This window comes from Camelus bactrianus, chromosome 15 (genome assembly GCF_048773025.1).
Source record: "Camelus bactrianus isolate YW-2024 breed Bactrian camel chromosome 15, ASM4877302v1, whole genome shotgun sequence".
Classification (NCBI taxonomy): Eukaryota; Metazoa; Chordata; class Mammalia; order Artiodactyla; family Camelidae; genus Camelus; species Camelus bactrianus.
The window spans coordinates 5938002-5964026 of record NC_133553.1 but is presented as its reverse complement, the minus strand read 5'-3'; positions in this window follow the sequence as shown (position 1 = coordinate 5964026).

Genomic DNA, 26025 nt, shown 5'->3' with positions numbered 1-26025 from the left:
TGAAAACTGCAGGAACTTCAAACCGGCACTAGGAAACAGACTGAGAAAGCAGAGAAATAGTGTCTCCTGCAACCCGTTCCCTTGGTGCTAGATGAACGAACGTCTCTCCACTTGCTCAGTTCTGAGAGATAAGTGTGTGTGAAAGCCGGCCTTCACCTAGCTTGTTGGGAACACAAAGTTTCTTTTCAGTTGCAAACTCCATTCCATACATATGTAAGGGGAGGTACTAGCTCCAACTCGGTTTGACAGCGAAAACTGCAGGAACTTCAAACCGGCTCTAGGAAACAGACTGAAAAAATAGAGAAAAAGTGTCCCCTGCAATCCGTTCCCTTGGTGCTATATGAACGAACGCCTCTCCACTTGCTCAGTTCTGAGAGATATGTGTGTGTGAAAGCCGACCTTCAACTTGCTTGTTGGGAACACAAAGATTCTATTCAGTTGCAATCTCCATTCCATACATATATATGGGGAGGTACAAGCTCCAACTCGGTTTTACAGTGAAATCTGCAGGAACTTCAAACCGGCACTAGGAAACAGACTGAGAAAGCAGAGAAAAAGTGACCCCTGCAACCCATTCCCGTGGTGCCAGAAGAACGAATATCTCTCCACTTGCCCAGTTCTGAGAGAAAAGTGTGTGTGAAAGCCGTCCTTCACCTAGCTTGTTGGGAACACAAAGATTCTTTTCAGTTGCAAACCCACTTTCATACAGATATATGGGGAGGTACAAGCTCGAACACGATTTTACAGTGAAAACTGCAGGAACTTCAAACTGGCACTAGGAAACAGACTGAGAAAGCAGAGAAAAAGTTTCTCCTGCAACCCGTTCCCTTGGTGCTTGATGAACGTACGTCTCTCCACTTGCTAAGTTCTGAGAGATAAGTGTGTGTGAAAGCCGTCCTTCACCTAGCTTGTTGGGAACACAAAGATTCTTTTCAGTTGCAAACTCCATTCCATACATATATATGGGGAGGTACAAGCTCCAACTCGGTTTTACAGTGAAAACTGCAGGAACTTGAAACCGGCACTAGGAAACAGACTGAGAAAGCAGAGAAAAGTGTCTACTGCAACCCGTTCCCTTGGTGCTAGATGAACGAATGTCTCTCCACTTGCTCAGTTCTGAGAGGTAAGTGTGTGTGAAAGCCGTCCTTCACATAGCTTGTTGGGAACACATAGTTTCTTTTCAGTTGCAAACTCCATTCCATACATATATATGGGGAGGTACAAGCTCCAACACTGTTTTACAGTGAAAACTGCAGGAATTTCAAACCGGCACTATGAAACAGACTGAGAAAGCAGAGAAAAAGTTTCTCCTGCAACCCGTTCCCTTGGTGATAGATGAACGAAAGTCTCTCCACATGCTAAGTTCTAAGAGATAAGTGTGTGTGAAAGCCGTCCTTCACCTAGCTTGTTGGGAACACAAAGTTTCTTTTCAGTTTCAAACCCCATTCCATACATATATATGGGGAGGTACTAGCTCCAACTCGGTTTTGCTGTGAAAACTGCAGGAACTTCAAACCGGCACTAGGAAACAGACTGAGAAAGCAGAGAAATAGTGTCTCCTGCAACCCGTTCCCTTGGTGCTAGATGAACGAACGTCTCTCCACTTGCTCATTTCTGAAAGATAAGTGTGTGTGAAAGCCGTCCTTCACCTAGCTTGTTGGGAACACAAAGTTTCTTTTCAGTTGCTAACTCCATTCCATACATATAAAAGGGGAGGTACTAGCTCCAACTCGGTTTGACAGTGAAAACTGCAGGAACTTCAAACCGGCTCTAGGAAACAGACTGAAAAAACAGAGAAAAAGTGTCCCCTGCAACCCGTTCCCGTGGTGCCAGATGAACGAATATCTCTCCACTTGCCCAGTTCTGAGAGAAAAGTGTGTGTGAAAGCCGTCCTTCACCTAGCTTGTTGGGAACACAAAGATTCTTTTCAGGTGCAAACCCACTTTCATACAGATATATGGGGAGGTACAAGCTCGAACACGATTTTACAGTGAAAACTGCAGGAACTTCAAACTGGCACTAGGAAACAGACTGAGAAAGCACAGAAAAAATTTCTCCTGCAACCCGTTCCCTTGGTGGTAGATGAACGAACGTCTTTCCACTTGCTCAGTTCTGAGAGATAAGTGTGTGTGAAAGCCGTCCTTCACCTAGCTTGTTGGGAACACAAAGTTTCTTTTAAGTTGCAAACTCCATTCCATGCATATATATGGGGAGGTACTAGCTCCAACTCTGTTTTACAGTGAAAAGTGCAGGAACTTCAAACCGGCACTAGGAAACAGACTGAGAGAGCAGAGAAAAAGTGACCCCTGCAACCCATTCCCGTGGTGCCAGAAGAACGAATATCTCTCCACTTGCCCAGTTCTGAGAGAAAAGAGTGTGTGAAAGCCGTACTTCACCTAGCTTGTTGGGAACACAAAGATTCTTTTCAGTTGCAAACCCACTTTCATACAGATATATGGGGAGGTACAAGCTCGAACACGATTTTACAGTGAAAACTGCAGGAACTTCAAACTGGCACTAGGAAACAGACTGAGAAAGCAGAGAAAAAGTTTCTCCTGCAACCCGTTCCCTTGGTGCTAGATGAACGTACGTCTCTCCACTTGCTAAGTTCTGAGAGATTAGTGTGTGTGAAAGCCGTCCTTCACCTAGCTTGTTGGGAACACAAAGATTCTTTTCAGTTGCAAACTCCATTCCATACATATATATGGGGAGGTACAAGCTCCAACTCGGTTTTACAGTGAAAACTGCAGGAACTTGAAACCGGCACTAGGAAACAGACTGAGAAAGCAGAGAAAAGTGTCTACTGCAACCCGTTCCCTTGGTGCTAGATGAACGAACGTCTCTCCACTTGCTCAGTTCTGAGAGGTAAGTGTGTGTGAAAGCCGTCCTTCACCTAGCTTGTTGGGAACACATAGTTTCTTTTCAGTTGCAAACTCCATTCCATACATATATATGGGGAGGTACAAGCTCCAACACTGTTTTACAGTGAAAACTGCAGGAATTTCAAACTGGCACTATGAAACAGACTGAGAAAGCAGAGAAAAAGTTTCTCCTGCAACCCGTTCCCTTGGTGATAGATGAACGAAAGTCTCTCCACATGCTAAGTTCTGAGAGATAAGTGTGTGTGAAAGCCGTCCTTCACCTAGCTTGTTGGGAACACAAAGTTTCTTTTCAGTTTCAAACCCCATTCCATACATATATATGGGGAGGTACTAGCTCCAACTCGGTTTTGCTGTGAAAACTGCAGGAACTTCAAACCGGCACTAGGAAACAGACTGAGAAAGCAGAGAAATAGTGTCTCCTGCAACCCGTTCCCTTGGTGCTAGATGAACGAACGTCTCTCCACTTGCTCATTTCTGAAAGATAAGTGTGTGTGAAAGCCGTCCTTCACCTAGCTTGTTGGGAACACAAAGTTTCTTTTCAGTTGCTAACTCCATTCCATTCATATATAAGGGGTGGTACTAGCTCCAACTCGGTTTGACAGTGAAAACTGCAGGAACTTCAAACCGGCTCTAGGAAACATACTGAAAAAACAGAGAAAAAGTGTCCCCTGCAACCCGTTCCCGTGGTGCCAGATGAACGAATATCTCTCCACTTGCCCAGTTCTGAGAGAAAAGTGTGTGTGAAAGCCGTCCTTCACCTAGCTTGTTGGGAACACAAAGATTCTTTCAGTTGCAAACGCACTTTCATACAGATATATGGGGAGGTACAAGCTCGAACTCGATTTTACAGTGAAAACTGCAGGAACTTCTAACTGGCACTAGGAAACAGACTGAGAAAGCAGAGAAAAAATTTCTCCTGCAACCCGTTCCCTTGGTGGTAGATGAACGAACGTCTTTCCACTTGCTCAGTTCTGAGAGATAAGTGTGTGTGAAAGCCGTCCTTCACCTAGCTTGTTGGGAACACAAAGTTTCTTTTATGTTGCAAACTCCATTCCATGCATATATATGGGGAGGTACTAGCTCCAACTCTGTTTTACAGTGAAAACTGCAGGAACTTCAAACCGGCACTAAGAAACAGACTGAGAAAGCAGAGAAAATGTTTCTCCTGCACCCCATTCCCTTGGTGCTAGATGAACGAATGTCTCTCCACTTGCTAAGTTCTGAGAGATAAGTGTGTGTGAAAGCCGTCCTTCACCTAGCTTGTTGTGAACACAAAGATTCTTTTCAGTTGCAAACCCACTTTCATACAGATATATGGGGAGGTACAAGCTCGAACACGATTTTACAGTGAAAACTGCAGGAACTTCAAACTGGCACTAGGAAACAGACTGAGAAAGCAGAGAAAAAGTTTCTCCTGCAACCCGTTCCCTTGGTGCTAGATGAACGTACGTCTCTCCACTTGCTAAGTTCTGAGAGATAAGTGTGTGTGAAAGCCGTTCTTCAACTAGCTTGTTGGGAACACAAAGATACTTTTCAGTTGCAAACTCCATTCCATACATATATATGGGGAGGTACAAGCTCCAACTCGGTTTTACAGTGAAAACTGCAGGAACTTGAAACCGGCACTAGGAAACAGACTGAGAAAGCAGATAAAAGTGTCTACTGCAACCCGTTCCCTTGGTGCTAGATGAACGAACGTCTCTCCACTTGTTCAATTCTGAGAGGTAAGTGTGTGTGAAAGCCGTCCTTCACCTAGCTTGTTGGGAACACATAGTTTCTTTTCAGTTGCAAACTCCATTCCATACATATATATGGGGAGGTACATGCTCCAACACTGTTTTACAGTGAAAACTGCAGGAACTTCAAACCGGCACTATGAAACAGACTGAGAAAGCAGAGAAAAAGTTTCTCCTGCATCCCGTTCCCTTGGTGCTAGATGAACGAACGTCTCTCCACATGCTAAGTTCTGAGAGATAAGTGTGTGTGAAAGCCGTCCTTCACCTAGCTTGTTGGGAACACAAAGTTTCTTTTCAGTTTCAAACCCCATTCCATACATATATATGGGGAGGTACTAGCTCCAACTCGGTTTTGCTGTGAAAACTGCAGGAACTTCAAACCGGCACTAGGAAACAGACTGAGAAAGCAGAGAAATAGTGTCTCCTGCAACCCGTTCCCTTGGTGCTAGATGAACGAACGTCTCTCCACTTGCTCAGTTCTGAGAGATAAGTGTGTGTGAAATCCGTCCTTCACATAGCTTGTTGGGAACACAAACGTTCTTTTCAGTTGCAAACTCCATTCCATATATTTATATGGGGGGTTACTAGCTCCAACTCGGTTTTACAGTGAAAACTGCAGGAACTTCAAACCGGCACTAGGAAACAGACTGAGAAAGCAGAGAAGAAGTGACCCCTGCAACCCATTCCCTTGGTGCCAGATGAACGAATATCTCTCCACTTGCCCAGTTCTGAGAGAAAATTGTGTGTGAAAGCCGTCCTTCACCTAGCTTGTTGGGAACACAAAGTTTCTTTTCAGTAGCAAACTCCATTCCATACATGTATATGGGGAGGTGCAAGCTCCAACTCGGTTTGACAGTGAAAATTGCAGGAACTTCAAACCGGCACTAGGAAACACATTGAGAAAGCAGAGAAAAAGTGTCTCCTGCAACCCGTTCCCTTGGTGGTAGATGAACGAAAGTCTTTCCACTTGCTCAGTTCTGAGAGATAAGTGTGTGTGAAAGCCGTCCTTCACCTAGCTTGTTGGGAACACAAAGTTTCTTTTCAGTTGCAAACACCATTCCATTCATATATATGGGGAGGTTCTAGTTCCAACTCGGTTTTACAGTTAAAACTGCAGGAACTTCAAACCGGCACTAGGAAACAGACTGTGAAAGCAGAAAAAAAGTGTCTCCTGTAACCCGTTCAATTGGTGCTAGATGAACGAACGTCTCTCCACTTGCTCAGTTCTGAGAGATAAGTGTGTGTGAAAGCTGTCCTTCACCTAGCTTGTGGGGAACACAAAGATTCTTTTCAGTTGCAAACTACATTCCATACATATATAAGGGGAGGTACTACCTCCAAATCGGTTTGACAGTGAAAACTGCAGGAACTTCAAACCGGCACTAATAAACAGACTGAGAAAACAGAGAAAAATGTTTCCTACAACCAGTTCCCTTGGTGCTAGATGAACGAACGTCTCTCCAATTGCTCAGTTCTGAGAGATAAGTGTGTGTGAAAGCCGTCCTTCACCTAGCTTGCTGGGAACACAAAGTTTCTTTTCAGTTGCAAACACCTTTCCATACATATATATGGGGAGGTACTAGCTCCAACTCGGTTTTACACTGAAAACTGCAGGAACTTCAAACCGGGACTAGGAAACAGATTGAGAAAGCTGATAAAAAGTTTCTCCTGCAACCCATTCCCTTGGTGCTAGATGAACGAACGTCTCTCCACTTGCTCAGTTCTGAGAGATAAGTGTGTGTGAAAGCCGTCCTTCACCTTGCTTGTTGGGAACACAAAGTTTCTTTTCAGTTGCAAACTCCATTCCATACATATATAAGGGGAGGTACTAGCTCCAAATCGGTTTGACAGTGAAAACTGCAGGAACTTCAAACCGGCACTAGGAAACAGACTGAAAAAACAGAGAAAAAGTGTCTCCTGCAACCGTTCCCTTGGTGCTAGATGAACGAACGTCTCTCCAAGGGCTCAGTTCTGAGAGATAATTGTGTGTGAAAGCCGTCCATCACCTAGTTTGTTGGGAACACAAAGTTTCTTTTTAGATGCAAATTCCATTCCATACATATATAAGGGAATGTACTAGCTCCAAATCGTTTTGACAGTGAAAACTGCAGGAACTTCAAACCGGCACTAATAAACAGACTGAGAAAACAGAGAAAAAGTGTTTCCTGCAACCCGTTCCCTTGGTGCTAGATGAACGAACGTCTCTCCAATTGATCAGTTCTGAGAGATAAGTGTGTGTGAAAGCCGTCCTTCACCTAGCTTGTTGGGAACACAAAGTTTGTTTTCAGTTGCAAACTCCATTCAATACATATATATGGGGAGGTAATAGCTCCAACTCGGTTTTACAGTGAAAACTGCAGTAACTTCAAACCGGCACTAGGAAACAGACTGAGAAAGCAGAGAAAAAGTTTCTCCTGCAACCCGTTCCCTTGGTGCTAGATGAACGAACGTCTCTCCAATTGCTCAGTTCTGAGAGAAAAGTGTGTGTGAAAGCCGTCCTTCAACTAGTTTTTTGGGAACACAAAGTTTCTTTTCAGTTGCAAATTCCATTCCATACATATATTTGGGGAGGTACTAGCTCCAACTCGGTTTTACAGTGAAAACTGCAGAAAATTCAAACCGGCACTAGGAAACAGACTGAGAAAGCAGAGAAAAATTGTCACCTGCAACCCGTTCCCTTGGTGCTAGATGAACGTACGTCTCTCCACTTGCTAAATTCTGAGAGATAAGTGTGTGTAAAAGCCGTACTTCACCTAGCTTGTTGGGTACACAAAGATTCTTTTCAGTTGCTAACTCCATTCTATACATATATATGGGGAGGTACTAGCTCCAACTCGATTTTACAGTGAAAACTGCAGGAACTTCAAACCGGCACTAGGAAACAGACTGAGAAAGCAGAGAAAAAGTGACTCCTGCAAACCATTCCCGTGGTGGTAGATGAACGAATATCTCTCCACTCGCTCAGTTCTGAGAGAAAAGTGTGTGTGTAAGCCGTCCTTCACCTAGCTTGTTGGGAACACAAAGTTTCTTTTCAGTTGCAAACTCCAATCCATACATATATATGGGGAGGTACAACTCCAACACGGTTTACAGTGAAAACTGCAGGAACTTCAAACCGGCACTAGGAAACAGACTGAGAAAGCAGAGAAATAGTGTCTCCTGCAACCCGTTCCCTTGGTGCTAGATGAACGAACGTCTCTCCACTTGCTCAGTTCTGAGAGATAAGTGTGTGTGAAAGCCGGCCTTCACCTAGCTTGTTGGGAACACAAAGTTTCTTTTCAGTTGCAAACTCCATTCCATACATATGTAAGGGGAGGTACTAGCTCCAACTCGGTTTGACAGCGAAAACTGCAGGAACTTCAAACCGGCTCTAGGAAACAGACTGAAAAAATAGAGAAAAAGTGTCCCCTGCAATCCGTTCCCTTGGTGCTATATGAACGAACGCCTCTCCACTTGCTCAGTTCTGAGAGATATGTGTGTGTGAAAGCCGACCTTCAACTTGCTTGTTGGGAACACAAAGATTCTATTCAGTTGCAATCTCCATTCCATACATATATATGGGGAGGTACTAGCTATAACTCGGTTTTACAGTGAAATCTGCAGGAACTTCAAACCGGCACTAGGAAACAGACTGGGAAAGCAGAGAAAAATTGACCCCTGCAACCCATTCCCGTGGTGCCAGAAGAACGAATATCTCTCCACTTGCCCAGTTCTGAGAGAAAAGTGTGTGTGAAAGCCGTCCTTCACCTAGCTTGTTGGGAACACAAAGATTCTTTTCAGTTGCAAACCCACTTTCATACAGATATATGGGGAGGTACAAGCTCCAACTCGGTTTTACAGTGAAAACTGCAGGAACTTGAAACCGGCACTAGGAAACAGACTGAGAAAGCAGAGAAAAGTGTCTACTGCAACCCGTTCCCTTGGTGCTAGATGAACGAACGTCTCTCCACTTGCTCAGTTCTGAGAGGTAAGTGTGTGTGAAAGCCGTCCTTCACATAGCTTGTTGGGAACACATAGTTTCTTTTCAGTTGCAAACTCCATTCCATACATATATATGGGGAGGTACAAGCTCCAACACTGTTTTACAGTGAAAACTGCAGGAATTTCAAACCGGCACTATGAAACAGACTGAGAAAGCAGAGAAAAAGTTTCTCCTGCAACCCGTTCCCTTGGTGATAGATGAACGAAAGTCTCTCCACATGCTAAGTTCTGAGAGATAAGTGTGTGTGAAAGCCGTCCTTCACCTAGCTTGTTGGGAACACAAAGATTCTTTTCAGGTGCAAACCCACTTTCATACAGATATATGGGGAGGTACAAGCTCGAACACGATTTTACAGTGAAAACTGCAGGAACTTCAAACTGGCACTAGGAAACAGACTGAGAAAGCACAGAAAAAATTTCTCCTGCAACCCGTTCCCTTGGTGGTAGATGAACGAACGTCTTTCCACTTGCTCAGTTCTGAGAGATAAGTGTGTGTGAAAGCCGTCCTTCACCTAGCTTGTTGGGAACACAAAGTTTCTTTTAAGTTGCAAACTCCATTCCATGCATATATATGGGGAGGTACTAGCTCCAACTCTGTTTTACAGTGAAAACTGCAGGAACTTCAAACCGGCACTAGGAAACAGACTGAGAGAGCAGAGAAAAAGTGACCCCTGCAACCCATTCCCGTGGTGCCAGAAGAACGAATATCTCTCCACTTGCCCAGTTCTGAGAGAAAAGAGTGTGTGAAAGCCGTACTTCACCTAGCTTGTTGGGAACACAAAGATTCTTTTCAGTTGCAAACCCACTTTCATACAGATATATGGGGAGGTACAAGCTCGAACACGATTTTACAGTGAAAACTGCAGGAACTTCAAACCGGCACTAGGAAACAGACTGAGAAAGCAGAGAAAAAGTTTCTCCTGCAACCCGTTCCCTTGGTGCTAGATGAACGTACGTCTCTCCACTTGCTAAGTTCTGAGAGATTAGTGTGTGTGAAAGCCGTCCTTCACCTAGCTTGTTGGGAACACAAAGATTCTTTTCAGTTGCAAACTCCATTCCATACATATATATGGGGAGGTACAAGCTCCAACTCGGTTTTACAGTGAAAACTGCAGGAACTTGAAACCGGCACTAGGAAACAGACTGAGAAAGCAGAGAAAAGTGTCTACTGCAACCCGTTCCCTTGGTGCTAGATGAACGAACGTCTCTCCACTTGCTCAGTTCTGAGAGGTAAGTGTGTGTGAAAGCCGTCCTTCACCTAGCTTGTTGGGAACACATAGTTTCTTTTCAGTTGCAAACTCCATTCCATACATATATATGGGGAGGTACAAGCTCCAACACTGTTTTACAGTGAAAACTGCAGGAATTTCAAACCGGCACTATGAAACAGACTGAGAAAGCAGAGAAAAAGTTTCTCCTGCAACCCGTTCCCTTGGTGATAGATGAACGAAAGTCTCTCCACATGCTAAGTTCTGAGAGATAAGTGTGTGTGAAAGCCGTCCTTCACCTAGCTTGTTGGGAACACAAAGTTTCTTTTCAGTTTCAAACCCCATTCCATACATATATATGGGGAGGTACTAGCTCCAACTCGGTTTTGCTGTGAAAACTGCAGGAACTTCAAACCGGCACTAGGAAACAGACTGAGAAAGCAGAGAAATAGTGTCTCCTGCAACCCGTTCCCTTGGTGCTAGATGAACGAACGTCTCTCCACTTGCTCATTTCTGAAAGATAATTGTGTGTGAAAGCCGTCCTTCACCTAGCTTGTTGGGAACACAAAGTTTCTTTTCAGTTGCTAACTCCATTCCATTCATATATAAGGGGAGGTACTAGCTCCAACTCGGTTTGACAGTGAAAACTGCAGGAACTTCAAACCGGCTCTAGGAAACAGACTGAAAAAACAGAGAAAAAGTGTCCCCTGCAACCCGTTCCCGTGGTGCCAGATGAACGAATATCTCTCCACTTGCCCAGTTCTGAGAGAAAAGTGTGTGTGAAAGCCGTCCTTCACCTAGCTTGTTGGGAACACAAAGATTCTTTTCAGTTGCAAACGCACTTTCATACAGATATATGGGGAGGTACAAGCTCGAACTCGATTTTACAGTGAAAACTGCAGGAACTTCAAACTGGCACTAGGAAACAGACTGAGAAAGCAGAGAAAAACTTTCTCCTGCAACCCGTTCCCTTGGTGGTAGATGAACGAACGTCTTTCCACTTGCTCAGTTCTGAGAGATAAGTGTGTGTGAAAGCCGTCCTTCACCTAGCTTGTTGGGAACACAAAGTTTCTTTTATGTTGCAAACTCCATTCCATGCATATATATGGGGAGGTACTAGCTCCAACTCAGTTTTACAGTGAAAACTGCAGGAACTTCAAACCGGCACTAAGAAACAGACTGAGAAAGCAGAGAAAATGTTTCTCCTGCACCCCATTCCCTTGGTGCTAGATGAACGAATGTCTCTCCACTTGCTAAGTTCTGAGAGATAAGTGTGTGTGAAAGCCGTCCTTCACCTAGCTTGTTGGGAACACAAAGTTTCTTTTCAGTTGCAAACTCCATTCCATACATATATATGGGGAGGTACTAGCTCCAACTCTGTTTTACAGTGAAAACTGCAGGAACTTCAAACCGGGACTAGGAAACAGATTGAGAAACCTGATAAAAAGTTTCTCCTGCAACCCGTTCCCTTGGTGCTAGATGAACGAACGTCTCTCCACTTGCTCAGTTCTGAGAGATAAGTGTGTGTGAAAGCCGTCCTTCACCTAGCTTGTTGGGAACACAAAGTTTCTTTTCAGTTGCAAACTCCATTCCATACATATATAAGGGGAGGTACTAGCTCCAAATCGGTTTGACAGTGAAAACTGCAGGAACTTCAAACCGGCACTAGGAAACAGACTGAGAAAGCAGAGAAAAAGTGTCTCCTGCAACCCGTTCCCTTGGTGCTAGATGAACGAACGTCTCTCCACTTGCTCAGTTCTGAGATATAGGTGTGTGTGAAAGCCGTCCTTCACCTAGCTTGTTGGGAACACAAAGTTTATTTTAAGTTGCAAACTCCATTCCATGCATATATAAGGGGAGGTACTAGCTCCAACTCGGTTTTACAGTGAAAACTGCAGGAACTTCAAACCGGCACTAGGAAACAGATTGAGAAAGCATAAATAATGTGTCTCCTGCAACCCGTTCCCTTGGTGCTAGATGAACGAACGTCTCTCCAAGTGCTCAGTTCTGAGAGATAAGTGTGTGTGAAAGCCGTCCTTCACCTAGTTTGTTGGGAACACAAAGTTTCTTTTTAGATGCAAATTCCATTCCATACATATATAAGGGAATGTACTAGCTCCAAATCGGTTTGACAGTGAAATCTGCAGGAACTTCAAACCGGCACTGCGAAACAGACTGATAAAGCAGAGAAAAAGTGTCTCCTGCAACCCGTTCCCTTGGTGCTAGATGAACGTACGTCTCTTCACTTGCTAAATTCTGAGAGATAATTGTGTGTAAAAGCCGTCCTTCACCTAGCTTGTTGGGAACACAAAGATTCTTTTCAGTTGCTAACTCCATTCTATACATATATATGGGGAGGTTCTAGCTCCAACTCGATTTTACAGTGAAAACTGCAGGAACTTCAAACCGGCACTAGGAAAGAGACTGAGAAAGCAGAGAAAAAGTGACTCCTGCAAACCATTCCCGTGGTGGTAGATGAACGAATATCTCTCCACTCGCTCAGTTCTGAGAGAAAAGTGTGTGTGTAAGCCGTCCTTCACCTAGCTTGTTGGGAACACAAAGTTTCTTTTCAGTTGCAAACTCCAATCCATACATATATATGGGGAGGTACAAGCTCCAACACGGTTTACAGTGAAAACTGCAGGAACTTCAAACCGGCACTAGGAAACAGACTGAGAAAGCAGTGAAATAGTGTTTCCTGCAACCCGTTCCCTTGGTGCTAGATGAACGAACGTCTCTCCATTTGCTCAGTTCTGAGAGAAAAGTGTGTGTGAAAGCCGTCCTTCACCTAGCTTGTTGGGAACACAAAGTTTCTTTTCAGTTGCAAACTCCATTCCATACATGTATATGGGGAGGTACAAGCTCCAACACGGTTTTACAGTGAAAACTGCAAGAACTTCAAACCGGCACTAGGAAACAGACTGAGAAAGCAGAGAAAAAGTGTCTCCTGCCACCCGTTCCCTTTGTGCTAGATGAACGATCGTTTCTCCACTTGCTCAGTTCTGAGAGGCAAGTGTGTGTGAAAGCCGTCCTTCCCCAAGCTTGTTGGGAACTCAAAGTATCTTTTCAGTTGCAAACTCCATTCCATACATATATATGGGGAGGTACAAGCTCCAACTCGGTTTTACAGTTAATACTGCAGGAACTTCAAACCGGCACTAGGAAACAGATTGAGAATGCAGATAAAATGTGTCTCCTGCAAACCGTTCCATTGGTGCTAGATGAACGAATATCTCTCCACTTCCTCAGTTCTGAGAAATATGTGTGTGTGAAAGCCGTCCTTCACCTATCTTGTGGGAAACACAAAGTTTCTTTTCAGTTGCAATCTCCATTCCATACATATATAAGGGGAGGTATTAGCTACAAATCGGTTTGACAGTGAAAACTGCAGGAACTTCAAACCGGCACTAGGAAACAGACTGAGAAAGCAGAGAAAAAGTGTCTCCTGCAACACGTTCCCTTGGTTCTAGATAAAAGAACGTCTCTGCAATTGCTCAGTTCTGAGAGAAAAGTGTGTGTGAAAGCCATTCTTCACCTTGCTTGTTGGGAACACAAAGTTTCTTTTCAGTTTCAAATTCCATTCCATACTTATATATGGGGAGTTACTAGTTCCAACTCGGTTTTACAGTGAAAACTGAAGGAACTTAAAACCGGCACTAGGAAACAGACTGAGAAAGCAGAGAAAAGGTGACTCCTGCAACACATTCCCTTTGTGCTAGATGAACGAATGTCTCTCCACTTGCTCAGTTCTGAGAGGTAAGTGTGTGTGAAAGCCGTCCTTCATTTAGCTTGTTGGGAACACAAAGTTTCTTTTCAGTTTCAAACTCCATTCCATACATGTATATGGAGAGGTACAAGCTCCAACTCGGTTTGACAGTGAAAATTGGAGGAACTTCAAACCGGCACTAGGAAACATACTGAGAAAGCAGAGAAAAAGTTTCTCCTGCAACCCGTTCCCTTGGTGCTACATGAACGAACGTCTCTCCACTTGCTCAGTTCTGAGATATAAGTGTGTGTGAAAGCCGTCCTTCATCTAGCTTGTTGGGAACACAATGTTTCTTTTCAGTTGCAAACTCTATTCGATAAATAAATAAGGGGAGGTACAATCTCAAACTCGGTTTTACAGTGAAAACTGCAGGAACTTCAAACCGGCACTAGGAAACAGACTGAGAAAGCAGAGAAAAAGTGTCTCCTGCAACCCGTTCCCTTGGTGCTAGATGAACGAACGTCTCTCCACTTGCTAAGTTCTGAGAGAAAAGTGTGTGTGAAAGCCGTTCTTCACCTAGTTTGTTTTGAACACAAAGTTTCTTTTCAGTTGCAAACTCCATTCCATACATATATATGGGGAAGTACTAGCTCCAACTCTGTTTTACAGTGAAAACTGCAGGAAGTTCAAACCGGCATTAGGAAACAGACTGAAAAAGCAGAGAAAATGTGACTCCTGCAAACCATTCCCGTGGTGCTAGATGAACGAATATCTCTCCACTCGCTCAGTTCTGAGAGAAAAATGTGTGTGAAAGCCGTCCTTCACCTAGCTTGTTGGGAACACAAAGATTCTTTTCAGTTGCTAACTCCATTCCATACATATATATGGGGTGGTACAAGCTCCAACACGGTTTTACAGTGAAAACTGCAGGAACTTCAAACCGGCACTAGGAAAAAGACTGAGAAAGCAGAGAAAAAGTATCTCCTGCAACCCGTTCCCTTGGTGCTAGATGAACGAAAGTCTCTCCGCTTGCTAAGTTCTGAGAGATAAGTGTGTGTGAAAGCGGTTCTTAACCTATCTTATTGGGAACACAAAGATTCTTTTCAGTTGCAAACTCCATTCCATATATATATATGGGGAGGTACAAGCTCCAACTCGGTTTTACAGTGAAAACTGCAGGAACTTCAAACCGGCACTAGGAAACAGACTGAGAAAGCCGAGAAAAAGTGTCCCATGCATCCCGTTCCCTTGGTGCTAGATGAACGAACGTCTCTCCATTTGATCAGTTCTGAGAGATAAGTGTGTGTGAAAGCCATCGTTCACCTAGCTTGTTGGGAACACAAAGTTTGTTTTCAGTTGCAAACTCCATTCCATACATATATATGGGAGGTTATAGCTCCAACTCGGTTTTACAGTGAAAACTGCAGTAACATCAAACCGGCACCTGGAAACCGACTGAGAAAGCAGAGAAAAAGTTTCTCCTGCAACCAGTTCCCTTGGTGCTAGATGAACGAACGTCTCTCCATTTGCTAAGTTCTGAGAGATAAGTGTGTGTGAAAGCCGTTCTTCACCTAGCTTGTTGGGAACACATAGTTTCTTTTAAGTTGAAAACTACATTCCATACATATATATGGGGAAGTACTAGCTCAAACTCGGGTTTACAGTGAAAACTGCAGGAACTTCAACCTGGCACTAGGAAACAGACTGAGAAAGCAGAGAAAAGTTTACTCCTGCAACACATTCCCTTTGTGCTAGATGAAAGAATGTCTCTCCACTTGCTGAGTTCTGAGAGGTAAGTGTGTGTGAAAGCCGTCCTTCACCTAGCTTGTTGGGAACACAATGTTTCTTTTCAGTTGCAAACTCCATTCGATACATATATAAGGGGAGGTACAATCTCAAACTCGGTTTAACAGTGAAAACTGCAGGAACTTCAACCCGGCAATAGGAAACAGACTGAGAAAGCAGAGAAAAGTTTACTCCTGCAACACATTCCCTTTGTGCTAGATGAAAGAATGTCTCTCCACTTGCTGAGTTCTGTGAGGTAAGTGTGTGTGAAAGCCGTCCTTCACCTAGCTTGTTGGGAACACAATGTTTCTTTTCAGTTGCAAACTCTATTCGATAAATAAATAAGGGGAGGTACAATCTCAAACTCGGTTTTACAGTGAAAACTGCAGGAACTTCAAACCGGCACTAGGAAACAGACTGAGAAAGCAGAGAAAAAGTGTCTCCTGCAACCCGTTCCCTTGGTGCTAGATGAACGAACGTCTCTCCACTTGCTAAGTTCTGAGAGAAAAGTGTGTGTGAAAGCCGTTCTTCACCTAGTTTGTTTTGAACACAAAGTTTCTTTTCAGTTGCAAACTCCATTCCATACATATATATGGGGAAGTACTAGCTCCAACTCTGTTTTACAGTGAAAACTGCAGGAAGTTCAAACCGGCATTAGGAAACAGACTGAAAAAGCAGAGAAAATGTGACTCCTGCAAACCATTCCCGTGGTGCTAGATGAACGAATATCTCTCCACTCGCTCAGTTCTGAGAGAAAAATGTGTGTGAAAGCCGTCCTTCACCTAGCTTGTTGGGAACACAAAGATTCTTTTCAGTTGCTAACTCCATTCCATACATATATATGGGGTGGTACAAGCTCCAACACGGTTTTACAGTGAAAACTGCAGGAACTTCAAACCGGCACTAGGAAAAAGACTGAGAAAGCAGAGAAAAAGTATCTCCTGCAACCCGTTCCCTTGGTGCTAGATGAACGAAAGTCTCTCCGCTTGCTAAGTTCTGAGAGATAAGTGTGTGTGAAAGCGGTTCTTAACCTATCTTATTGGGAACACAAAGATTCTTTTCAGTTGCAAACTCCATTCCATATATATATATGGGGAGGTACAAGCTCCAACTCGGTTTTACAGTGAAAACTGCAGGAACTTCAAACCGGCACTAGGAAACAGACTGAGAAAGCCGAGAAAAAGTGTCCCATGCATCCCGTTCCCTTGGTGCTAGATGAACGAACGTCTATCCAATTGCTCAGTTCTGAGAGATAAGTGTGTGTGAAAGCCGTCCTTCACCTAGCTTGTTGGGAACACAAAGTTTCTTTTCAGTTGCAAACTCCATTCCATACATCTATATGGGGAGGTACTAGCTCCAACTCGGTTTTACAGTGAAAACTGCAGGAACTTCAAACCGGCACTAGGAAACAGACTGAGAAAGCAGAGAAAAAGTGACTCATGCAACCCGTTCCCTTGGTGCTAGGTGAATGAACGTCTCTCAAATTACTCAGTTCTGAGAGATAAGTGTGTGTGAAAGCCGTCCTTCACCTAGCTTGTTGGGAACACAAAGTTTTTTTCAGTTGCAAACTCAATTCCATACATATATAAGTGGAGATACTAGCCCAAAAACGGTTAGACAGTGAAAACTGCAGGAACTTCATACCGGCACTAGGAAACAGACTGAGAAAACAGAGAAAAAGTGTCTCCTGCAACCGGTTCCCTTGGTGCTAGATGAACGAACGTCTCTGCAATTGCTCAGTTCTGAGAGATAAGTGTGTGTGAAAGCCGTCCTTCAACTAGCTTGTTGGGAACACAAAGTTTCTTTCCAGTTGCCAACTCCATTCCATACCTATATATGGGGAAGTACTAGCTCCAACTCGGTTTTATACTGAAAACTGCAGGAACTTGAAACCGGCACTAGGAAACAAACTGAGAAAGCAGATAAAATGTGTCTACTGCAACCCGTTCCCTTGGTGCTAGATGAACGAACGACTCTCCACTTGCTCAGTTCTGAGAAATAAGTGTGTGTGAAAGCTGTCCTTCACCTAGCTTGTTGGGAACACAAAGTTTCTTTTCAGTTGCAAACTCCATTCCATACATATATATGGGGAGTTACTAGCTCCAACACGGTTTTACAGTGAAAACTGCATGAACTTCAAACCGGCACTAGGAAACAGACTGAGAAAGCAGAGAAAATGTGACCCCTGCAACCCATTCCCGTGGTGCTAGATGAACGAATATCTCTCCACTTGCTCAATTCTGAGAGATAAGTGTGTGTGAAAGCCGTCCTTCACCTAGCTTGTTGGGAACACAAAGTTTCTTTTCAGTTGCAAACTCCATTCCATATATATATACGGGGAGGTACTAGCTCCAACTCGGTTTTACAGTGAAAACTGCAGGAAATTCAAACCGGCACTATGAAACAGACTGAGAAAGCAGAGAAAAAGTTTCTCCTGCAACCAGTTCCCTTGGTGCTAGATGAACGTACGTCTCTCCCCTTGCTAATTTCTGAGAGATAAGTGTGTGTGAAAGCCGTTCTTCACCTAGCTTGTTGGGAACACAAAGTTTCTTTTCAGTTGCAAAGTCCATTCCATACATATATATGGGGAGTTACTAGCTCCAACTCGGTTTTACGGTGAAAACTGCAGGAAGTTCAAACCGGCACTAGGAAACATACTGAGAAAGCAGAGAAAAAGTGTCTCCAGCACCCCTTTCCCTTGGTGCTAGATGAACGAACGTCAATCCACTTGCTCAGTTCTGAGAAATAAGTGTGTGTGAAAGCCGTCCTTCACCTAGCTTGTTGGGAACACAAAGTTTCTTTTCAGTTGCAAACTCCATTCCATAAATATATATGGGGAGGTACAAGCTCCAACTCGATTTTACAGTGAAAACTGCAGGAAATTCAAACCGGCACTAGGAAACAGACTGGGAAAGCAGAGAAAAGTGTCTACTGCAACCCGTTCCCTTGGTGCTAGATGAACGAACGTCTCTCCACTTGCTCAGTTCTGAGAGATAACTGTGTGTGAAAGCCGTCCTTCACCTAGCATGTTGGGAACACAAAGTTTCTTTTCAGTTGCAAACTCCATTCCATACATATATATGGGGAGGTACAAGCTCCAACACTGTTTTACAGTGAAAACTGCAGGAACTTCAAAACGGCACTATGAAACAGACTGAGGAAGCAGAGAAAAAGTTTCTCCTGCAACCCGTTTCCTTGGTGCTAAATGAACGAACGTCTCTCCACATGATAAGTTCTGAGAGATAAGTGTGTGTGAAAGCCGTCCTTCACCTAGCTTGTTGGGAACACAAAGTTTCTTTTCAGTTTCAAACCCCATTCCATACATATATATGGGGAGGTACAAGCTCCAACTCGGTTTTGCTGTGAAAACTGCAGGAACTTCAAACCGGCACTAGGAAACAGACTGAGAATGCAGAGAAATAGTGTCTCCTGCAACCCGTTCCCTTGGTGCTAGATGAACGAACGTCTCTCCACTTGCTCAGTTCTGAGAGATAAGTGTGTGTGAAAGCCGTCCTACACCTAGCTTGTTGGGAACACAAAGTTTCTTTTCAGTTGCAAACTCCATTCCATACATATGTAAGGGGAGGTACTAGCTCCAACTCGGTTTGACAGCGAAAACGGCAGGAACTTCAAACCGGCTCTAGGAAACAGACTGAAAAAACAGAGAAAAAGTGTCCCCTGCAACCCGTTCCCTTGGTGCTAAATGAACGAACGTCTCTCCACTTGCTCAGTTCTGAGAGATATGTGTATGTGAAAGCCGACCTTCAACTTGCTTGTTGGGAACACAAAGTTTCTATTCAGTTGCAATCTCCATTCCATACATATATATGGGGTGGTACTAGCTCCAACTCGGTTTTACAGTGAAAACTGCAGAAAATTCAAACCGGCACTAGGAAACAGACTGAGAAAGCAGAGAAAAAGTGACCCCTGCAACCCATTCCCGTGGTGCCAGATGAACGAATATCTCTCCACTTGCCCAGTTCTGAGAGAAAAGTGTGTGTGAAAGCCGTCCTTCACCTAGCTTTTTGGGAACACAAAGATTCTTTTCAGTTGCAAACCCACTTTCATACAGATATAAGGGGAGGTACAAACTCGAACACGATTTTACAGTGAAAACTGCAGGAACTTCAAACTGGCACTAGGAAACAGACTGAAAAAGCAGAGAAAAAGTTTCTCCTGCAACCCGTTCCCTTTGTGCTAGATGAACGTACGTCTCTCCACTTGCTAAGTTCTGAGATGTAAGTGTGTGTGAAAGCCGTCCTTCACCTAGCTTGTTGGGAACACAAAGATTCTTTTCAGTTGCAAACTCCATTCCATACATATATATGTTTAGGTACAAGCTCCAACTCGGTTTTACAGTGAAAACTGCAGGAACTTGAAACCGGCACTAGGAAACAGACTGAGAAAGCAGAGAAAAGTGTTTACTGCAACCCGTTCCCTTGGTGCTAGATGAACGAACGTCTCTCCACTTGCTCAGTTCTGAGAGATATGTGTGTGTGAAAGCCGACTTTCAACTTGCTTGTTGGGAACACAAAGTTTCATTTCAGTTGCAATCTCCATTCCATACATATATATGGGGAGGTACTAGCTCCAACTCGGTTTTACAGTGAAATCTGCAGGAACATCAAACCAGCACTAGGAAACATACTGAGAAAGCAGAGAAAAATTGGCTCCTGCAACCCATTCATGAGGTGCTAGATGAACGAACGTCTCTCCACTTGCTCAGTTCTGAGAGATAAGTGTGTGTGAAATCCGTCCTTCACCTAGCTTGTTGGGAACACAAAGTTTCTTTTCAGTTGCAAACTCCATTCCATAAATTTATATGGGGAGTTACTAGCTCCAACTCGGTTTTACAGTGAAAACTGCAGGAAATTCAAACCCGCACTAGGAAACAGACTGAGAAAGCAGAGAAAAAGTGACCCCTGCAACCCATTCCCGTGGTGCCAGATGAACGAATATCTCTCCACTTGCCCAGTTCTGAGAGAAAAGTGTGTGTGAAAGCCGTCCTTCACCTAGCTTGTTGGGAACACAAACATTCTTTTCAGTTGCAAACCCACTTTCATACAGATATATGGGGAGGTACAAGCTCGAACACGATTTTACAGTGAAAACTGCAGGAACTTCAAACTGGCACTAGGAAACAGACTGAGAAAGCAGAGAAAAAGTTTCTCCTGCAACCCGTTCCCTTCGTGCTAGATGAACGTACTTCTCTCCACTTGCTTAGTTCTGAGAGATAAGTGTGTGTAAAAGCCGTCCTTCACTTAGCTTGTTGGGAACACAAAGTTTCTTTTAAGTTGCAAACCCATTCCATACATATATATGGGGAGGTAAAAGCTCCAACTCGGTTTTACAGTGAAAACTGCAGGAACTTCAAACCGGCACTAGGAAACAGACTGAGAAAGCAGAGAAATATTGTCTCCTGCAACCCGTTCCCTTGGTGCTAGATGAACGAACGTCTCTCCACTTGCTCAGTTCTGAGAGATAAATGTGTGTGAAAGCCGTCCTTCACTTAGCTTGTTGGGAACACAAAGTTTCTTTTCAGTTGCAAACTCCATTCCATACATGTATATGGGGAGGTGCAAGCTCCAACTCGGTTTGACAGTGAAAATTGCAGGAACTTCACACCGGCACTAGGAAACACATTGATAAAGCATTGAAAAAGTGTCTCCTGCAACCCGTTACCTTGGTGGTAGATGAACGAACGTCTTTCCACTTGCTCAGTTCTGAGAGATAAGTGTGTGTGAAAGCCGTCCTTCACTTAGCTTGTTGGGAACACAAAGTTTCTTTTCAGTTGCATACACCATTCCATTCATATATATGGGGAGGTACTAGTTCCAACTCGGTTTTACAGTTAAAACTGCAGGAACTTTAAACCGGCACTAGGAAACAGACTGTGAAAGCAGAAAAAAAGTGTCTCCTGTAACCCGTTCAATTGGTGCTAGATGAACGAACGTCTCTCCACTTGCTCAGTTCTGAGAGATAAGTGTGTGTGAAAGCCGTCCTTCACCTATCTTGTGGGGAACACAAAGTTTCTTTTCAGTTGCAAACTCCATTCCATACATATATAAGGGGAGGTACTAGCTCCAAATCTGTTTTACAGTGAAAACTGCAGGAACTTCAAACCGGCACTAAGAAACAGACTGAGAAAGCAGAGAAAATGTTTCTCCTGCAACCCATTCCCTTGGTGCTAGATGAACGAATGTCTCTCCACTTGCTAAGTTCTGAGAGATAAGTGTGTGTGAAAGCCGTCCTTCACCTAGCTTGTTGGGAACTCAAAGTTTCTTTTAAGTTGAAAACTCCATTCCATACATATATATGGGGAAGTACTAGCTCCAACTCGGTTTTACAGTGAAAACTGCAGGAACTTCAAACCGGGACTAGGAAACAGATTGAGAAAGCTGATAAAAGTGTCTACTGCAACCCGTTCCCTTGGTGCTAGATGAACGAACGTCTCTCCACTTGCTCAGGTCTGAGAGATAAGTGTGTGTGAAAGCCGTCCTTCACCTAGCTTGTTGGGAACACAAAGTTTCTTTTCAGTTGCAAACTCCATTCCATACATATATAAGGGGAGGTACAAGCTCCAAATCGGTTTGACAGTGAAAACTGCAGGAACTTCAAACAGGCACTAGGAAAAAGACTGAAAAAACAGAGAAAAAGTGTCTCCTGCAACCCGTTCCCTTGGTGCTAGATGAACGAACGTCTCTCCACTTGCTCAGTTCTGAGATATATGTGTGTGTGAAAGCCGTCCTTCAACTACCTTGTTGGGAACACAAAGTTTCTTTTAAGATGCAAACCCCATTCCATACATATATATGGGGAGGTACTAGCTCCAACTCGGTTTTACAGTGAAAACTGCAGGAACTTCAAACCGGCACTAGGAAACAGATTGAGAAAGCAGATAAAATGTGTCTCCTGCAACCCGTTCCCTTGGTGCTAGATGAACGAACGTCTCTCCACTTGCTCAGTTCTGAGAGAAAAGTGTGTGTGAAAGCCGTCCTTAACCTAGTTTGTTGGGAACACGAAGTTTCTTTTTAGATGCAAATTCCATTCCATACATATATAAGGGAAGGTACTAGCTCCAAATCGGTTTGACAGTGAAAACTGCAGGAACTTCAAACCGGCACTAATAAACAGACTGAGAAAACAGAGAAAAAGTGTTTCCTGCAACCCGTTCCCTTGGTGCTAGATGAACGAACGTCTCTCCAATTGATTAGTTCTGAAAGATAAGTGTGTGTGAAAGCCGTCCTTCACCTAGCTTGTTGGGAACACAAAGTTTGTTTTCAGTTGCAAACTCAATTCCATACATATATATGGGGAGGTACTAGCTCCAACTCGGTTTTACAGAGAAAACTGCAGGAACTTCAAATCGGCACTAGGAAACAGATTGAGAAAGCTGATAAAAAGTGTCTCCTGCAACCCGTTTCCTTGGTGTTAGATGAACGAACGTCTCTCCACTTTCTAAGTTCTGAGTGATAAGTGTGTGTGAAAGCCGTCCTTCACCTAGCTTGTTGGGAACACAAAGTATCTTTTCAGTTGCAAACTCCATTCCAAACATATATAAGGGGAGGTACTAACTCCAAATCGTTTTGACAGTGAAAACTGCAGGAACTTCAAAACGGAACTAGGAAACAGACTGAGAAAACAGAGAAATAGTGTCTCCTGCAACCCATTCCCTTGGTGCTAGATGAACGAACGTCTCTCCAATTGCTCAGTTCTGAGAGAAAAGTGTGTGTGAAAGCCGTCCTTCAACTAGTTTGTTGGGAACACAAAGTTTCTTTTCAGTTGCAAATTCCATTCCATACATATATTTGGGGAGGTACAAGCTCCAACTCGGTTTTACAGTGAAAACTGCAGAAAATTCAAACCGGCACTAGGAAACAGACTGAGAAAGCAGAGAAAAAGTGTCTCCTGCAACCCGTTCCCTTGGTGCTAGATGAACGAACGACTCTCCACTTGCTAAGTTCTGAGAAATAAGTGTGTGTGAAAGCTGTCCTTCACCTAGCTTGTTTGGAACACAAAGTTTCTTTTCAGTTGCAAACTCCATTCCATACATATATATGGGGAGTTACTAGCTCCAACACGGTTTTACAGTGAAAACTGCATGAACTTCAAACCGGCACTAGGAAACAGACTGAGAAAGCAGAGAAAATGTGACCCCTGCAACCCATTCCCGTGGTGCTAGATGAACGAATATCTCTCCACTTGCTCAATTCTGAGAGATAAGTGTGTGTGAAAGCCGTCCTTCACCTAGCTTGTTGGGAACACAAAGTTTCTTTTCAGTTGCAAACTCCATTCCATATATATATACGGGGAGGTACTAGCTCCAACTCGGTTTTACAGTGAAAACTGCAGTAACATCAAACCGGCACTAGGAAACAGACTGAGAAAGCAAAGAAAAAGTTTCTCCTGCAACCCGTTCCCTTGGTGCTAGATGAACGTACGTCTCTCCCCTTGCTAATTTCTGAGAGATAAGTGTGTGTGAAAGCCGTTCTTCACCTAGCTTGTTGGGAACACAAAGTTTCTTTTCAGTTGCAAAGTCCATTCCATACATATATATGGGGAGTTACTAGCTCCAACTCGGTTTTACGGTGAAAACTGCAGGAAGTTCAAACCGGCACTAGGAAACATACTGAGATAGCAGAGAAAAAGTGTCTCCAGCACCCCTTTCCCTTGGTGCTAGATGAACGAACGTCAATCAACTTGCTCAGTTCTGAGAAATAAGTGTGTGTGAAAGCCGTCCTTCACCTAGCTTGTTGGGAACACAAAGTTTCTTTTCAGTTGCAAACTCCATTCCATAAATATATATGGGGAGGTACAAGCACCAACTCGGTTTTACAGTGAAAACTGCAGGAAATTCAAACCGGCACTAGGAAACAGACTGGGAAAGCAGAGAAATGTGTCTACTGCAACCCGTTCCCTTGGTGCTAGATGAACGAACGTCTCTCCACTTGCTCAGTTCTGAGAGATAACTGTGTGTGAAATCCGTCCTTCACCTAGCATGTTGGGAACACAAAGTTTCTTTTCAGTTGCAAACTCCATTCCATACATATATATGGGGAGGTACAAGCTCCAACACTGTTTTACAGTGAAAACTGCAGGAACTTCAAAACGGCACTATGAAACAGACTGAGGAAGCAGAGAAAAAGTTTCTCCTGCAACCCGTTCCCTTGGTGCTAGATGAACGAACGTCTCTCCACATGATAAGTTCTGAGAGATAAGTGTGTGTGAAAGCCGTCCTTCACCTAGCTTGTTGGGAACACAAAGTTTCTTTTCAGTTTCAAACCCCATTCCATACATATATATGGGGAGGTACTAGCTCCAACTCGGTTTTGCTGTGAAAACTGCAGGAACTTCAAACCGGCACTAGGAAACAGACTGAGAAAGCAGAGAAATAGTGTCTCCTGCAACCCGTTCCCTTGGTGCTAGATGAACGAACGTCTTTCCACTTGCTCAGTTCTGAGAGATAAGTGTGTGTGAAAGCCGTCCTACACCTAGCTTGTTGGGAACACAACGTTTCTTTTCAGTTGCAAACTCCATTCCATACATATGTAAGGGGAGGTACTAGCTCCAACTCGGTTTGACAGCGAAAACTGCAGGAACTTCAAACCGGCTCTAGGAAACAGACTGAAAAAACAGAGAAAAAGTGTCCCCTGCAACCCTTTCCCTTGGTGCTAGATGAACGAACGTCTCTCCACTTGCTCAGTTCTGAGAGATATGTGTATGTGAAAGCCGACCTTCAACTTGCTTGTTGGGAACACAAAGTTTCTATTCAGTTGCAATCTCCATTCCATACATATATATGGGGTGGTACTAGCTCCAACTCGGTTTTACAGTGAAATCTGCAGGAAATTCAAACCGGCACTAGGAAACATACTGAGAAAGCAGAGAAAAATTGGCTCCTGCAACCCATTCCCGTGGTGCTAGATAAACGAACGTCTCTTCACTTGCTCAGTTCTGAGAGATAAGTGTGTGTAAAATCCGTACTTCACCTAGCTTGTTGGGAACACAAAGTTTCTTTTCAGTTGCAAACCCCGTTCCATACATTTATATGGGGAGTTACTAGCTCCAACTCGGTTTTACAGTGAAAACTGCAGGAACTTCAAACCGGCACTAGGAAACAGACTGAGAAAGCAGAGAAAAAGTGACCCCTGCAACCCATTCCCGTGGTGCCAAATGAACGAATATCTCTCCACTTGCCCAGTTCTGAGAGAAAAGTGTGTGTGAAAGCCGTCCTTCACCTAGCTTGTTGGGAACACAAAGATTCTTTTCAGTTGCAAACCCACTTTCATACAGATATATGGGGAGGTACAAACTCGAACACGATTTTACAGTGAAAACTGCAGGAACTTCAAACTGGCACTAGGAAACAAACTGAAAAAGCAGAGAAAAACTTTCTCCTGCAACCCGTTCCCTTGGTGCTAGATGAACGTACGTCTCTCCACTTGCTAAGTTCTGAGAGATAAGTGTGTGTGAAAGCCGTCCTTCACCTAGCTTGTAGGGAACACAAAGATTCTTTTCAGTTGCAAACTCCATTCCATACATATATATGGGGAGGTACAAGCTCCAACTCTGTTTTACAGTGAAAACTGCAGGAACTTGAAACCGGCACTAGGAAACAGACTGAGAAAAAAGAGAATAGTGTCTACTGCAACCCGTTCCCTTGGTGCTAGATGAACGAACGTCTCTCCACTTGCTCAGTTCTGAGAGATAAGTGTGTGTGAAAGCCG